The sequence below is a fragment of the Ananas comosus genome, linkage group 4 (assembly GCF_001540865.1).
Source record: "Ananas comosus cultivar F153 linkage group 4, ASM154086v1, whole genome shotgun sequence".
Classification (NCBI taxonomy): Eukaryota; Viridiplantae; Streptophyta; class Magnoliopsida; order Poales; family Bromeliaceae; genus Ananas; species Ananas comosus.
In genome coordinates, this window is record NC_033624.1 from 4917536 (window position 1) to 4936336 (window position 18801).

An 18801-nucleotide genomic window follows, 5' to 3' on the forward strand; every position below is an offset into this window, starting at 1 on the left:
ATCACTGATTAATGAAGATTTCTCATTGACCAAAATAAATTGTATCACATTCTACAAAAGTTGAGTAGAAATGTTATGGTGGTTAAGATATGGAGAAGAATGGTTAGTCTATGTTGTTATGCCCTGAAATCTTCGGTTATTGCTTTCTAGTCTTTTATTTTTTTTTTAGTGATTAGTTCCTGAAGTTTAGAATGTTAACCATGGGATTATTTCTTTCCAGTATCTCTCATTATTATTTGTATTATTCGTTTGAAAGCAGCTGGTCTGTTGGATGGTGATGATTAGTCTTTTGTTTTTGAAACATATGATTTTCTTGGATCTTGTTTCCGGATAAAAGTGTAGAGGACAATTATGTGTGATGGGACTTATTGTGGATGCTCGGGATTGCGAATGAAAATTAATTTGTGAATATCATTTCAATAGTAATGCATGCTGAGGATTTTATGTAGATTCTCTTTTAAATTTGTGCTTTTTGTTAACGACTAGATGTATTGTTCATATTACACTGTTGGTCTTAACTTTGGCTAAAATTTTTAGGCTGTTGTAGACTTTAATTTTTATTATAATTAGGTTGCAATTTAGATTTCAATTAGTTGTTCGGACAATTCAAATATTAACGGCGCGTTTAGTTTGCGTTATATAACATTACAGGTTATTTCGACATAATCGTGTATCTAAGAATTCGATTACTATTAATGCTGTATTACGGTGTTTGATTTAATGTAGTAATATAGTACTTAATTACAGTATATATAGAATTAGTATGTTTATTTTATATTTTATAAAATTCAGTAATTCAGACAATAAGATGTAATCATATTTGCTCAAAATTTTATTTTAAATTTTAAATTTTAAATCAGGAAAAAAATATAAAATATAAATTTTTTAATTTAAATTATAAATATGAAATTTCTAAATTTAAAAATTTTAAATTTAACATATAAATATAAATATAAATATAAATTTAAAATTGAAAATTGAAAATTTAAATTTAAAAAATTAAAATTTGAATTTGAATTTTAAATTTTAAATCTGAAAAAAATATAAATTTAAATATTTTAATTTAAATTATTAATATGAACTTTGTAAATTTAAAAATTTAAAATTTAAAATATAAATATAAAGTTAAAATCTAAAGGCCAATTTGCATAAAAAATTCACAAGTTTTGAGCTTTTGCAAAGCTGAGCTGTTTTTTTCGATTTTGCAGGTTTGGTTTGAATTTTCAACAAACTGATTAAAATACCCTTACACCTTTTGCTCTTTTTTTTTTTTTTTTTTTTTTTTCGCCGAAGAAATCGACGGAGGGGGAGGCGGAAACGGTCCGCCCCCCTACCTCTATCCCTCATGTCCTCGCCCGCGCACTCCTCGCCTCTGACGCTGCCTATGTCGCGCCGCGATTCTCATTTTTTTTTTCCTCTCTGACCCTTCTCTGCCCGCCGTCTCCACCGCCGCCACCGGCGACAAAAAGGAAGTGCTTCTCGGGGCCGAGAAGCACGCCGACGAGGAAGGAGGAGAAAAATAGTTACACTCCGGTGAAGACGATGGTTGCGATAGAGGAAAAGGAAGAGTTCGTGACAAAAAAAAATTATAAAGAAAAAGAAAATAAGAATAATAAAAAATAAAATAAAAATATTTTTTTCTACAGGAAAGATCAAAAATCATAAAACAAGGAAGAAAAAGATGAAATTATACTGTTAAAATAAAGTTACACTGTTTTAAAAAATTTGTGCACTGTTTTAGATGAAAATTGCACTTTTTGAGATAAAAATTACACTTTTTGGAATGAGAGTTACACTCTTGCAAAAGTTCACTATTTGGGTGAAATTTACAATATTTCTTATTCTATTCTTCTTTCTCTTCTTTCTCTTCTTTCTCTTCTTTCTTCCTCTCTATTTTCTCGTCCTCCTCCACTTTCTCCGCCGCCGTCGCTGTCAAACGCCCTTCGCGCTGCCGCTCTCCTTCTCCGCTGGCGCCCACGCGCGACGAGGTTGAGAACGAGGGAGTTGACGAGGCGGGGGCCGCGGAGGGAGGAGAGGATGTCGATCTCGTTCTCGAACGAGGGGGTTTGAATGACCTCCAAGCAAACAGCTAATGAATTTTCGAGTATTAAATAGTTCTCTTTAGCCTATGGAGATTCCATAAAGCTTTCTTCTCTTTAGTATCATCTTGGATGATATTGGGTGAATCAAACGAAGTGATTCTCATAGAATTGCCTAAACCAAATGCAGTGATTCTCACAGAATTGCTTGTAATCCTAGTAGGAATACTCGAACGCCCTAAATGGGATAAATTGGTTGTTATTTAAATTGTTATTTCGTGTCATCACTATTCAACTATTATATTATCAAAAAAGATAAATTTGATAATTACAAGATAACCCGATATCAGTAATATGAAATACTCACCCTCCACTCGGTAATATTTTCGGTGTAATCCTGCACCATTTGTAATACTACATTACTGGCTAGATTACATATTGGATGAACCAAAAGTAGTTGTCATACCCCGGTTTACCACGTTTCTCCGGGCACGCTAACAGATCCCACCGTATACATAGAAATTTTTCGTATATACGAAGCGATAGCTGTATCTGTAAGCACGTTAAAGCTACAACCATAGTCCGAAGCTGCTAAAAACAAACACAAGTATATATATATATATATATATATATATATATATATATATATATATATAAAACAAAATGGGTTCATTGTACATACACAGGCTACAACACCTCCTCGCTCCAGCGAGTACTACCACAACAAAACAGTATGTATATAAAATCCAAAACTACCTCTGACAGGTGCTCCTCTAGCAAATGACCAAGGAAGGATTGACTCTAGCTCGCTACTCCCTTGCCTCGGTTCGAATCCACAACAGCAGCAGCCACAGACGAAGGCTCTGCAAAAGGTGTAAACAATTGGGTGTGAGAACTACTGCAAAACAGAGTAGTTCTCAGTGGATATCGTCACCGACCTTAACGACCCACCCACTAAGTCTACAGAAATATATAAAAAGGATAGTAAGAAAAGCTGGAAAGAACTCTACAGCTACATGCCACTATACTATCGCTAACCAACACAGCCTATCTGTAGATATAAACATGCATCACTAGCTATTACTGATTCAATCTCACACGGGCTGCCCAAACGGATCCACCATGCTTGTAGCCAAGCTACACAGTACACCACCCACGGGGGTGGTTGGTCCAAAAAAATGGTCCAAAATAGGACGGTTGCGACATCAATGCAAGTCAAAACCTCACTCCGGAGCGGCACTCGTGGGCGCGACCCAACCGAGTATGCAAGCGTGTCTCTGCCGAGCTCAATCAGGCTCTCACAAGCTGTAATCAATGCAAATGGGTCTAATTAGTCTAACAACCAAAGCTCACGTGCCCTTGGCGCAATCTAATGCAAATCTGGGTCCACCGTCAACCGCGACGGCACCCTACAGTACGGAACAGTCTACACACTACTGTAAAATGAACTCGACCCCTCAGCACGAGCGTAAACTCACCCTACACTAATTTGTGTATCCAGTACGCACTAACAGCGGGGATACAAAAGAACAACAGCTCCTGAAGCTAAATCTAGTAACTTTTCAGAAAATGACGGTGTAGGTTTAACGAGTTTTCTCCTAAATCAAATCCCAATTCAACATGTATACATCATCAAAAATCACTAAATAATACTCCAAAATTCGAATGTCAATAAAGTATACAAATCCACGAATTTGAGCCACTAATCATGATGAATAAAGCCAAGAATACATGCTGGTAATGCTATGACTTAGAAGGAAATGTAACGATTTCGGTAAACATTAACCCACCTCGAGCGCTCGTCCAACGTCGGCTAGAAGTCGATAGGAGAACCCGCGTGCTCGCTTGACCTCCAAAGGTTCACTCGAGGCGACCCACGCACACGAACGGTCCTCCTAGCAAGCGAAGACTCCACACGAGCTCGACCCTTGACTTCCCAACGAGCGGCGTTCACGATCTAGAGAGAGAGAAGAAGAAGAGTGACTATCTGTTCTCCCAAGGCTCTCTACACAACTCTATATAAGCTGGGTTGGTTGGGATGAACGACACTTCAAAAGGACCAAAATACCCCTCACCAACTCACTTTTCTATATGGAGTATCGGTACTCAGCTTGAATACCGGTACTCGGCCTCTCAATCCGTAGTCTCGCGCGCTGGGTACCGGTATCAGCCTAATGCAGTACCGGTACCTGAGCTTGATACCGGTACTCCACAATAGGTATCGGCACTCAGCATCAGACGCAAACTTGAGAGCATCCAGTTCTGCAATCTCACTGGGGTACCGGTACTTCTCCCCAGGTACCGGTACTCATCACTGAAATCATGCACTTTGCAGATTTCAGTGTCATAACTCCACTCTCGCGCCGCACTGAGTCCGTTTTGCGTCCATTTTGCGCCAAAACCACTCCGACTTGTCTCGACACCAACCACACGTGCCGAGAAGCCATCGATGCTGAAATCTCACAGACCACTAAACACTAGGGACACTATAGTAGTAATTTTGGCAGGATTGCCCGTAATCCTGTCAGGATAACCCGAAACAAACGCACCTTTAGGGGTTGTTTGATTTCATGTAAAAATTTTTTAAAAAATTTTCGGTGGAAAATTTGTTTTCAAAGGAAACTAATTTTACGCTCTATAGTATTTGGTTTGTAGGAAATTTTTTTTTTCGTTACAGTTGTTTGGTTGAAAGGAAAAAAAAAGAAAATGTTATAAAGAGAAAACTATTATATATATATATATATAGAGTCCGGCTACTATACTCTTATGAGTACGATCGCCCTCGTACTCATAAGTCGTTATTTTTTCGCACTCATAGCCGGACTCATAGAGCCCAGCTACTAAATAAAGATCAATAACTCCGATCTTAAATTGAATAATCCAATTAACCATTTTGAGGATGTCGTTTGATTTTGACCGTTCATTTTATGCTCGCTTGATGGACTTTATTATGATTTCGAAAAATTACGAAATTTATTTTTTAGAAGTTTCAAATACTCTAGATTATATTTAACGGAGTGGATCGTCGATTCGGAAGCTCCATCATCGAAAATAACCTATGAATACGAAGGGCCCAGTACTCATAAGAGTATAGTAGTCCTACTATATATATATAGTAGGGCTAGAATACTTGTAAAAGTATCATGGGGGTGATACTTGTGTGTTTTTAGCCCTTGGATGGAGAGATGTGAGGTTGAGATGATGGTGGTAGGTGGTGGTAGGTGGAATAGTGTTTAATCCAAGGGCTATTAATAATCAAAAAGTAGATCCAATGGCTTAAAACCTAATAGCACCATGATGGTGATGCTTGTAAAAGTATCATAGTTGAGTTAGAATACTATCGGTAGCAAATGGGCTCCGTTGCCACCCATTTGTTTTCGATGATGTAGCATCCAAATCGATGATCCGTACCGTTGAATATGATCTATACCTCTTGAAGTATCTAAAAATCAATTTCATGCTTTTTCGATATTGTTCTCTTGTCCATCAAGTGGGCGTAAAAATGAACGGCTGAAAATGAATATCCTCTAAAAAGTGATGATATTAATTTTGTAATCAAGATCGGGAGTATAGATTTTATTCTAAATAGTTTAAAGAATTTTCTAACCAAAATTCAATTGATTTGAATAGCTTTACACCGTTAAACGAGAAAATGCCTCATATCTACCATTAAAATTACAAATTTTGAAACCGTTTGATCATTAGGTCAATGATGTCGAAATGATTTGAAATTTAGTTTCTAGATATTTTAAGTGGTATAGATCATGTTCAATGGTGCCGATCGTCAATTTAAAGGCTCCATCATCGAAAACAAATGGGTGACAACGGAGCTGGTTTGCTACTGATAGCATTCCAGCTCAACACACACTCTCTCTCTCTCTCTCTCTCTCTCTATATATATATATATTCTTTTATTCTATATATTATATATTATTGATATATAATGATTATTATATTATATATGAGTTGGGCTGGAATACTATTGATAATATTTGACCCGTTTTGCTATCAAGTTTTTAATCCTTAGATGAGAAATTGTAGGGTTACGATGATATTAGTCCTTTAGGGTTGAGTGGTCCTCCTAGGGTTGAGTGGTCCCCACTTGATTATAATATTTAATCTAATTGTTAGAAATGATCAAATAAATTGATCCAAAAGTTAAAAACATGATAGCAAAAAGGGACAAATACTATTAATATTATTCTAGCCCAACTCTATTATATATATTAGTATTATAATTTATATTTATATTAAAATATATTATACAATAACTATATAATATAATACTATATATTATATATTATTTATTTATTTATTTTTTCTTTTGAGAGATAGGTAGCATGCTATTCGTCTCCTCAGGTACCAACCACCTAGCCCTTTGCCACTTGCGCTAGGGACGGTCGGTATATATATTATATATTATTGATATATAATGATTATTATATTATATATATTAGTATTATAGTTTATATCTATAAGTAAAGTATATTAAAATATATTATAGATAAGTATATAATATAATATATGATAGTATATAATATTTAATGCTATAAAATAAATTACTATATATTTATAAATAATATTTATTTGTTATAGTTGTTTGGTGAAAGGAAGAAAAAAGGTAATATTATAAATAGAAAACTATTATATATATATATATATTATATATATATATATATAATATATATATAATATTATTATTCTATTTATTATATATTATTGATATATGATGATTATTATATTATATATATTAGTATTATAGTTTATATCTATAAGTAAAGTATATTAAAATATATATAGATAAGTATATAATATAATATAATATAGATAGTATATAATATTTAATGCTATAAAATAAATTACTATATATTTATAAATAAAATTATTTAATAATCTATTTATATAAAAATTAATATCATATATATATATATATATATATATATATATATATATATATATATATATAGAGTGAGGCTACTATGCTTTTGGAAGAACGGAGCCTTTCGTGCTTCCAGATCGTTTTCGATGTTGCGACTTTCGAATCGTCGATCGGCTCCATTAAATTTGATCTAGAGCATTTGAAGTAGCTAGAAAATAAATTATGCGATTTTTGATATTATTTGCCTAGTGAACGAAGGGGCTCAAAATCAACGGCTGAAATAAAAATCTTTCAAAACGTGATAATATAACATTTAAATTTTAGATCAAAGATATTGATCTTGTTTTATGTAGTATAAAGAATTTTCTATCAAAATTTCACATGATTTGGATATTTCTACACCGTTAAACTTGCAAACGGCTCACTACGGCCATTAAAATTAGTTGATTTTGAACCCCTTCAATCACTAGGCAAATGATATTGAAAAATCGTAAAATTTATTTTCTAGGTACTTCAAATACTCTTAGATCAAGTTTAACGGAGCCGATCGACGATTCGAAAGTCGCAACATCGAAAACGACTTGAAAGCACGGAAGGCTCCGTGCTTCCAGAAGCATAGTAGCCTCACACTATATATATATATATATATATATATATATATATATATATATAGAGAGAGAGAGAGAGTTGAGCTAGAATACTATCAGTAGTAAACGAGCCGTTTTACTACCGATTTGTTTTCGATGATAGAACTTCCAAATTGACGATCGGCTCCGTTGAACATGATCTATACCAGTTGAAGTGTTTAGAAATCAAATTTCAAATCTTTTCGACATCATTTGTCTAATGATCAAAGGGTTTCAAATTTTGTAATTTTAATGGTCGATAAGAGGCGTTTTCTCGTTTAACGGCGTAAAGATATCCAAATCAATTGAGTTGAGCTGGAATGCTATCAGTAGCAAACCAGCTTCGTTGCCACCCATTTGTTTTCGATGATGGAGCCTTTAAATTGACGATCGGCACCATTGAACATATATGTACATTTCAAATTTCGGTTTGTTGACCGGCCATTTGAAAATTTCTCATTTTTTCGTACACAAAATAAATAACGTAACGAAACAAACTTTTAGTTCTTTTATTTTTCCTCCAACTATTAATATTTATTTTTTATTAAATATTTTTATCATTCAATATTTTTTTAAGATAAATATTTATATATTATCTCTATTCTATCTACTAATATTTTATTATTATATTCACTTTTTAACTTTAATCATTTTAGTTTAAAATATATATTTAAATTTTTTATTTGTTAGAACAAAAAATATAGAAAAATATTCATTGTATATCTATATATGTACACTATATATAAATTTTATAAAATAAAAAAAACTAAATAATTATTGTTGGCATTGGCTATTTAAATGTAGGATTGAATGATTAGGATAATTATAAGATTTGGTGTGCTTCCGACTTTTTGGCCCTTCGATCAAGGATGGAATGATTAGGATAATTGTAGTCACTCTAGGGTTAAGTGGTCCCCACATGATACTAATATTAATCCAAAGGTTAGAAATGATCAAAGAGGTTGATCTAAAGGCCAAAAAGTAGGAAGCTGATAGCATAGTAGCTCTACTCTCTCTCTCTATATATAGGGATAATTGCCTATATACCCCCCAAAACTTCAAAAATATCTTATTTGCTCATATTTTTTTTCTTTTCAATTTATCCCTCATATGTTCCTTCGATATTCCAAAATACCCTGCAGTTGTTAGTATTTTGATTTAAAACAAGTGATTTAAAACTTCTTTATATGCTNGAGGCATACGCATTTATTTATTGCTTACATAAATATTTGTGGATATCTGTTGCACTAACATGATTGCAGTGCCTTCTTTGGACCTGGTGGGTTGAGCTTCTCCCTTGGGTGGCCGTACCCACTGGAAACTATGGACAATAGTTCTCACCCCACGTTGTTTCGGGGGATTTCAGGTTCACACGTGAGCGGCGCGGCGGCGCGAGAAAAAGGCGTAGCTCCGTAGATAGCGCCCTACCACCGAGACCAGAGATAGCGGTACCCCAGTCGGCTTAGCTAGGGTATAGAAAATGAAAGAAACAAACTTGTAATAATTCGAAATCAGTGATTGTATTTGGAAGAAAAATGTAGTATGTAAACTGTGATGAATGCTTGTAATAGTATAGATGTAATTATATTTTTAATACTTCCTTATGCAATCTTTGCTTGAATACTATTCTTGGTTGGAACCTCATGTATTGTATTGATTGCGACGCATTGGACGTACAGGGGAAACTCTGTCCGCGGTACAGAAAAAACCCTGTCCATTCAGCGGCTGTTGGCGGCCCAAACCCGACCAAATAGGCGGGGCCGCGGGCTCTGACACGAAGTCTCAAGTTCGAAACCTAGTTGCTTTATATTTTCAGCTAAGTACAAAGCAAGTAGTATGCTACCTTTTTTCTAAAAAATAAATGTTACAGTATTTGTGCTATATTATCTATTCCTACACATTATTTCTCCAAAAGTTGCCACATAGCAACTTTCCCTTCATAGTTGAATGTGGGCTTCACCTCGAACTAGTTCAAGTCCTTCCTCTTCCTTTTTCTTCGGCTGTTACTTTCGTTCATCGGCAAGATGAATCCCACCTCTCATCATCCATTTTTTTATCGTTATTTTTTCTTTTTTTATCGATGTTTTCTATTTTTTAATTTCTCTAATTAGCTACTCGTCGCATCGCACGAGTTACTACGTTATTTGTACATAATTGTACTTATCTATACCTATACATTAATCCCCAAAAGAAATGCCACATGACTGTGTTTTCTTCACTGTTGGCTTTCACCTTATTAAACCAACTCTTCGCTACGCACATAACGTCAAATTAACGAGTCCACCCAACTTAACCATATCTAAACCGTAAACTTAGAAACCCACACAAAAAGCCCAACCCTTCGTCTTTCCTTCACATATAATGTTTAATTAATGCGTCCACCCACCCTAACCCTAATATAATCGTAAACCATACAAACTCACATAAAAGCCCCTTTTCTCCTATGCATGTCATAAAAATAAAAGCCTACTCATTTTTTATAATAAATTATGACCTCCTTCATTTGGCAAAAGGTGTGGCATACATTTACTTTTTTCTTTTTTTTTTTTGTTAACTCCTAATTTTGGTGTTTTTTCCAAATCCTTTTACAAGGTTTCAAACACACCCTTTGTGAAATTGATACCACTTCCCATAGAACGGAGACTTGCGGGATGAAAATTTTGTGGGAAGACAGTTCTAAAATGTCCAATATAAAAATTTAAATCTTGATACCTTTTTATTAAAAGACTTTCTATATAGTATAGCTTGTATTTATAAATTAGAAATAGAATTTTATTATTTTAAAAATTATTATCAATTCCATTAAAAAGTTGAAAAATAAATAGCTGAAAGCTTTTACAATATTTAATCATATATTTCTCCAGTAGAATTTTCAGCATATATTTATAGCATTGGAGGGAAAGGGTCGAAACTATTTTTAGATTTTTTTAAAACATTTTTAAGAATAAAAGTGATGCTTTTAGCCACTTCATTATCAATTTCGAAACGAAGCCGCAACTAATTTTATTTGATTAAGATTTCTTAATTTTTTAAATGTGAATAAATTCAACTGCATGCATCTCCAACTACACTATACTTGTAATTACATCTAATCAAACGGTCCGTTATTGTCACAAATATTTCTATTTATGCCTATAATTCTGCCGGACATCCTTTGTGTGTTATTCATATTCATTACAAAAAAATAATTATTTAGAATGATATCTACAGCATTTTCTTTGGTCACAAAATATTTAAATATATAACAACATAATTAAGTTGTGACAAATGATCATTAGAAAAGCAAAATACACTATTCAATTTTAGTCTTATTTTTATATTTAGTTGTTAGAAAGAAAAATAATCATTACAATCCACAGTAATAGAATACCATTACCAAGTACATTAGCAAAATTATACTCTAATAAATGCATCTCAAAATTAGAAGACCCAACATTACAAAATTTTTATATAGCACCCGAGGATTTTATAGTTCATGAACATAGAGGATCATCCCAATTTTTACAAAACAAAAATTCTCACACTTGAGATTTGGCAGTATTGTAGGTCATGAAATAAACTTTCTATATTATTTAGCATGATAAACCAATGTTTTAGAGATAAAATTGGATGAAAGTGAAATTTGCATCTTGAAATCTACTTCCGATTTTGGACTGAAATTTTATGTTAACATTTTAATTTTTTATTCAACTTCTAAATTTAAATTTAAATTTTAAAATTTATATTTCAACTAATAAATTTTAAACTTTGAATTTAATTTTAAAATTTAAATTTATATTTAAAATTTCAATTTTTAAAATATAAATTTTAAATTTTTATTTAAAATTGAAAGTCAAAATATTAAATATTAAATATTAAAAATCTAAAATTTTAAATTTTAAATTTATATTGTACATTCAAATATCAAATTTTAAATTTTGTTACAAATTTTAAATTTTAAAAATAAAATTTCAAATTAAAATTCAGCAAAAATAATTATTATTTGCAAATGGCACAAAAGATTTTCTAAACAGTTTTTTAAAATTACTTTAGAAAAATTGATTTTCTATTAGACTCAGCCGATCATTCGACAACTTTTAACCAAAACTAATTCTCCAAATCAAAATCGTTAAGCAAAAATCACTTTTATAGAATCAAAGCCAAACAGCCTTATATATTGCCAAGAATAATATTTATTGATTTTAGTGTGACACCACTATTTACCAAATCCTTTCAAGCCATACATTACAAGGCTGCCAAGAATAATATTTATACATTTTGAAACTCGTTGGGTCCAAACCATCAGCCTAAAATGTTTAAGTTTAGTTATTATGTCTATCCAATCAAGCTTATATACTTCTACATCTAGTCATAACTATCTGATGTGAGAATATTAGGGTGCCACATGTACACTGCAAGAAAATACTGAAACTTTACAAAGCATCATCATATATTTGGCATATGCTAATAATTCTCCTAATTTCAGTACACTTTTACTACAAATAGAGTTTGTATATGCGATCTTTTCTGAGTAGAGCTTTTCTCTTTATTTCTGCCTTTGTTGTTTTCTTAATCTTGTAGCGTCTTTGGGCTTGATTGAAGTACCTACATTTTCGCGCCCATGCCCAACTAAAGAAAGCTTCGGCCTTTCCCCCCTCCCCCAAACTGCCTTCCCATTCCCTCTCGCTCTCCTCAATACCTGCATTAGTTAGTAACATCTCTTTTTCCCCTTCATAACTTCTAGTTTTATATCGACCGTCCCTAGCGCAAGTGACAAAGGTTTGGTAATTGATATCCGAGGTCGCGAGTTCGAATCCTAATTGATTCACATTTTCAGCTAAGTTTATTAAACGAAGCGGGTAGCATGCTCTCTCTCACTTTCTCTCTCTCTCTCTAATAATAAAAAATAAAAAAAAAAAAAAAAAAAACTTCTAGTTCTATCGCGCCGAACAACTCTCCTTCCATGCTAGTCGATCATCTTTGGTCCTATCCTCCTTTCTGCTGCTATTATTTTCTTCGTCTTCTTTCTATGGTGGTGTTGTGCGGGAATTCAAACACTGTACCTATCCGTGCTATCCAAGTTCTTTAAGTACTGCCTTTTTCGTCGCAATTCTTTTCCTTGGCAGTTCAAGTCATATTTTCGGTCTTGCGTAGATTTTGTATTCCCTCGTGATCGCAGTCGCCGTCCTCTCGTTGCGGCCCGGTGTGCACCTGCCAATGTCGATGCTGAGGAAAACGCTATCGTGCCTGACATCGACTCCCAAGACGTTGACTCTGATGACGCCATTGCTGCTGCTGAGATCGAGCTTGCGGTTGTCTAGCCGTAGGAAGATTCTCATAAAAATATTGGTAGGTTATACTGATCCATCTACATTCGTTTTCTCTTAACATCTTTATTGCATTGCTTAATTATGACTGTTATTTATGTGCATGTATGGTTAAGAACATGCATTAATCATATTTATATAGAATGAAAAATTGAGATTTTGGAAATGAGGAGCCAGATTAGTTTTAGTTTTCAGATTGAAGTTTCACTCTATATATATACTAATTAAACTTGCTGTTGATAGTATAAAAAATTTTCTTTGAAAATTTTTTCAAATTAGAATAGTTTTACGTAATTAAACTTGCAAATGGCACATATCAATCATCAATCATTAAACTTTATTGATTTTGAACCCGTTTGGTCATTAGGTAAATGATATCGAAAAATCGTAAAATTTATTTCTTAGATACTTCAAATACGTTAGATCAGATCTAATGGAGCTGATCGTCGATTCGAAAGTTTAAGCATAAAAAACGGTTTAGGAGTACAGAGGTCTTAGTGCTCTAATAGCGCGCACACAAGTCAAGTCATACTTATATATATACTAATTATATTGCACGTGCGATGCACGTCACATTTAATTAAATTAAATTTATATTTATATTTTAAATAATTATTGGTGGTATAAGTCTATTTGTCAATTAATTTTTTTTCTAACTTTAATTTTTTTAATGTGTATCCAAATTTTAAAAATTGAAGTAATTCTAAATTTTAAATTAAAGAATTCATATTTAAATTTATGAACAAAACTCAAAATTTGAAGTTAATTTTGAATCCATAATTTGAATTTAAATGGTTATTAGAGACATTGATTTATTTATCATCCCATCTATTTTTCAAATTTGATATATTTTCAAGTTAATTAATTATTTTCGATTTGAAATACTGTTTACACACTCAAATATTAAAATTTTAATTAATTTCAAATTTTGAATTAAAATATAAATTTATATTTGAAATTATGAACCAAATTTAAAATTTAAAGTTGATTTTATTTCAAACCTAATTTCTATTGAGAGATATTAATTGGATACTAAATATTTTCAATGTGTGTTGCGTAGAGATTTTCGTTTTTTTTATGAGTATGGAATATTCTTTTATGGGGCGTTTGTGAAAAATATTCAACAGCAGATATCCTTCGGTTGACAGAAATTTGGATAAGCATGAATTTTTATATTCTCGTAAATGAAATGCAATACTTTTTCCTACTAAAAAAAGATCTGTCAACAACTATTTTAATTATTATCTCAAATCAATGTAAATTTGTAAATCACATTTATTACAAATTTAAAATTTTAAATTGTAAATTCATATGTTATATTTTATTGGAAAATATCTCATATTTTAAATATTAGTAGATAAAATTAAGATAATTTTTATATATTCACCTTTTAAAAAATAATTAAATATTATATGTGGAAGGTATTACATGATTGGATATTATATAGGCGACAGGTTTTACATGTGAGAAAGTGTGAGACCCCAGATAGTCCTATATATAAGATATAATAGGGCTAAACTCTTAACCCGGCTTAAGTATTTTGGGTGATGGCAAGGCCCAAGAGGTTAAGAGAGTTAAGCGTGCTAGGACGGGAGTAGTCCTAGGATGGGTGACCCCTTGGGAAGTCGGGGCGTCACAGAAAGAGAATATTTAAGAAATATGTAGATTGCAAATATTATTTGTGATAAAATACGATATTATATGGACGACGGTTATTAGAAGATAGGGTACGTAGATAAAAAAATAAAATTTGATACGCACTATTTGAGGGCAATTTAAATAAAAAAAATGACAGATACTTAATTTGTCAGCCATTGTATTAGATCCAATGACTAAAATTAATATATTTTATGGTAATTCAAAAATAAAATAAAAGTTATTCCATTAAAGTTGAATAAATGATATTTCCAGTATATGATTGGAATTATATTAATAGGTACCGGCATTTTGGAATTTTATATATATATATATAGAACTAGGCTGGAATACTATCAATAGTACCAAGCTATTGGTGCTATTAATTTTTTAGCCTTTGGATTGAGAAATGTTTGGTTAGGATGATGTGGGTCCCCTAGGGTTAAGTGAGTGGTTGGTTGAATAGTATAATCTAATGGATTAGAATAATCAAAGGGGTAAATCTAACGGTAGAAAATTGGATATCACCAAATTCTTGATGCTATCGATAGTATCCCAGTCGGACTCTCTCTCTCTCTATATATAATGTAAAAAATATTTTAATAAGTATTTCAAATTAATATAAATTTTATACATTATATTTATTCAAAAATTTACAATATAAAATTTAAATTTAAAAAAGTAAATTCATTTATTATATACTATTATAAAGTATCTGTCACATTATAACTCAAATTTAAATAATTGTCGCCAACAATAATTATATAGTTTTACTTTTTATATTATAAAATTTATATATAGTGTAGATATAGATATACATTAAATATTTTTTTATATTTTTTAATTTTGACAAATTTAAAATTAATATATATTATAAACTAAAAGTATAAAATTTTAAAAAGTTAATATAACAATAAAATATTAGTAGATAGGAGGTAATATATAAATATTTATCTTAAAAAGAAAAGATATTGAATGATAAAAATATTAAATAAAAAGATAAAATATTAGTAGTTGGAGAAAAAAGAGGAACTATCGTTATGTTATTTATTTTGTGTACGAAAAAAAAGGAATTTTGAAGTAGGTCTGTCGACAGACCGAAATTTGAAATACGTGCTTTTATATATAGTATAGATATATATATAGGTTAGGGCTACTATATTCTTATGAGTATAGAGCCATTTGTACTAATAAGTTTTCGGCCGTTGGATAAAGGGATGTGCAGTTAGGATGATAGTAATCCTCGATTTAGGATGATAGTGTGACACCCCAACTTTCTAGGGCGTCACCCATCTTAGGACCACTCCCGTCCTAGCACGCATAACTCTTTTAACCTCTCGGGTCTAGCCACCGCCCAAAATGTTTAAGCCGGGTTAAAAGTTTTAGCCCTATTATATCTTATATATAGGACTATCTGGGGTCTCACAGATAGTGGTCCCCTAGGGTTGAGTAGGTGATTGGTTGAATAGTATGATCTAACGGATGAAAATGGTCAAATGTATAGATCTAACAGGCGAAGACTTATGAGTACAAAGGAACCTATACTCATAAGAGTATAGTAGCTGTACTCTATATTTATATATGTATGTATGTATATGTGTGTGTGGAATTGAGTTCCTATGCTTTTAAAAGTACCAAGTTATTGGTGCTTGTAGGTTTTCGGCCTTTGGATTAAGGGATGTGTGGCTAGGATGATAGTGGTCCTCCTAGGGTTGAGTGGGTGGTTGGTTAAATAGTACGATCTAATGGATGGAAATAGTCGAAGAAGTAGATTTAACAGCGGAAAACTTACAAGCACCAAGTGCTTTGTGCTTTTACAAGCACCATAGCCAGCCTCTATGTGTGTGTGTATATATATGTATATATGTATATGTATATACTTGTGTATGTATGTATATGTATATACATATATATATATATATATATATNTTAAATTTTAAAAAGTTAATATAACAATAAAATATTAGTAGATAGGAGGTAATATATAAATATTTATCTTAAAAAGAAAAGATATTGAATGATAAAGTTATTTCGTAAACAAATAAAATATTACTAGTTGGAGCAAAAAAAAACTAAAAGTTTGTTTTGTTAATGAATACGTAACGATATTTATATTCTTTTTTTTTTCTCTAACGGAGAACTTTAAATAAAAATATTTAAATATTTATCTTAAAAAGAAAAGATATTGAATGATAAGAATATTTAGTAAAAAGATAAAATATTAATAGTTGGAGGAAAAAAAAAAACTAAAAGTTTGTTTTGTTAATGAATACGTAATGATATTTATTTTCTCCTTTTTTTTCTCTAACGGAAAACTTTAAATAATTAAATATTTATCTTAAAAAAAATTATTGAATGATAAAAATATTTAGTAAAAAGATAAAATATTAATAGTTGGAGGGAAAAAAAAAACTAAAAGTTTATTTTTTTAATGAATACGTAATGATATTTAAATTCTCCTTTTTTTTCCTCTAACGTAGAACTTTTCTCTAATAGATAATCTCAAATAGAAATATAAAAATGAAAACAAAAATTGTCGGGAATAAATATATAATAATATTTAAATTTCTCTTTTTTTTATCTTTTCTTTTTAACTAAGCATTAAAATACGTGCTGGAGCATAAAATTCATAAAATCGATATTCACTTGATCAAATGTGGATCAAAATTAAATTTTAAATTTGAGTTAGAATATGACATATATTATCTACCATCCTCGTTCCTATTCTTATCCTTTTTCTTTTTTTTTTTGAGAGATAGGTAGCACGCTACACGCTTAGTTTATTTCATTTAGAAATAAACTTAGCTGAAAATGTGAATCAACCAAGATTCGAACTTGGAACCTCGGATACCAACCACCAAGCCTTTTGCCACTTGCTCTAGGGACGGTCAGTTGACAAACCAAAATTTAAAATATATGCTTTTATATATTGTAATAGTTTATAGATATTTAGACTTTTGAAATAGGTTTGTTGACAAACTGAAATTTAAAATAATTTATGTTTTATTACTTATTTGAAAAGAAAGATATTTTTAAATTAAATAGGAAAATAATTTTTTCCCACCCCACCCTTAGAGAAAAAATTAAATTAAAGTTTGTTTGTTATGTATCATTCATTATGTATTCATTTCTATCGGTTCCTATTCTTATTCTTACGTATTAATTTCCAACGGTTCTTTTTCTTATCCTTATATTTGAATTTTTAAAATAAGTCTATCGACAGACCGAAACTTAAAATATGTGTTTATATATATATATATATATATATAGAATTAGGCTAATATACTATTAATAGCACCAAGTTATTGGTACTACCAAGTTTTCGGCCATTGGATTAAAAAATGTGCGATTAGGATAATGTGGGCCCTCTAGGGTTCAGTGGGTGGTTGGTTGAATAGTATGATCTAATGGGTAAAAATGATCAAAAGGATAGATCTAATGGCAGAAAACTTAATAGCACTAAGTGTTTCGTGCTATTAATAGCATAGTAGCCGGACTCTATATATATATATATATATATGAGTCCGGCTACTATGCTATTAATAGCATGAAACACTTGGTGCTACCAAGTTTTCCGCCTTTAAATCTACCCTTTTGATCATTTTCACCCGTTAGATCATACTATTCAACTAATCACCTACTCAACCCTTGGGGGCCCACATCATCCTAACCGCACATCTCTTAATCCAATGGCTAAAAACTTGGTAGTACCAATGACTTAGTGCTATTAATAGTATATTAGCCTAGTTCTATATATATATATATGTCACGCTCCGGATAACTCGTTTTCCGGGCACGCCGACAAATCCGCCGTATACAAAGAAATTTTTCTCAGTATACGAAGCGTAGCTGTATATGTAAAACATACAATACTACAAAAACAGTAGTATAGAGCTGCTATGAAACTAAACAGGTAGAACAAAAAAACAGGTTCCATATACATACATAATATCATGGTACAAAAAGTACTCGCTCCAGCGAGTTAAAACATCTGTATGTACATGAACTCAAAAAGATAAAGTATCACTACCTGCAGCACAGGATCCTCTATCTCGGCAACTCATCGGGTAGGGCTCTAGCTCGCAACGTCCTTGCCACGATCAGCCTCAGAAGGTGCAGCAGCCGGAACCGATGGCTCTGCAAAAGAAGGGTAACAACTGGATGTGAGAACTACTGTAAAAATAAGTAGTCCTCAGTGGGTGCTGCCCTGAACATCATCGGTCCACCCACTAAGTCTATAGAAGCAAGAAAGCTAGTAGGAAAAGCTAGAAAGAAATCTAAGCTACATGTTGCTACACTAGCATGCTCTACCCTAC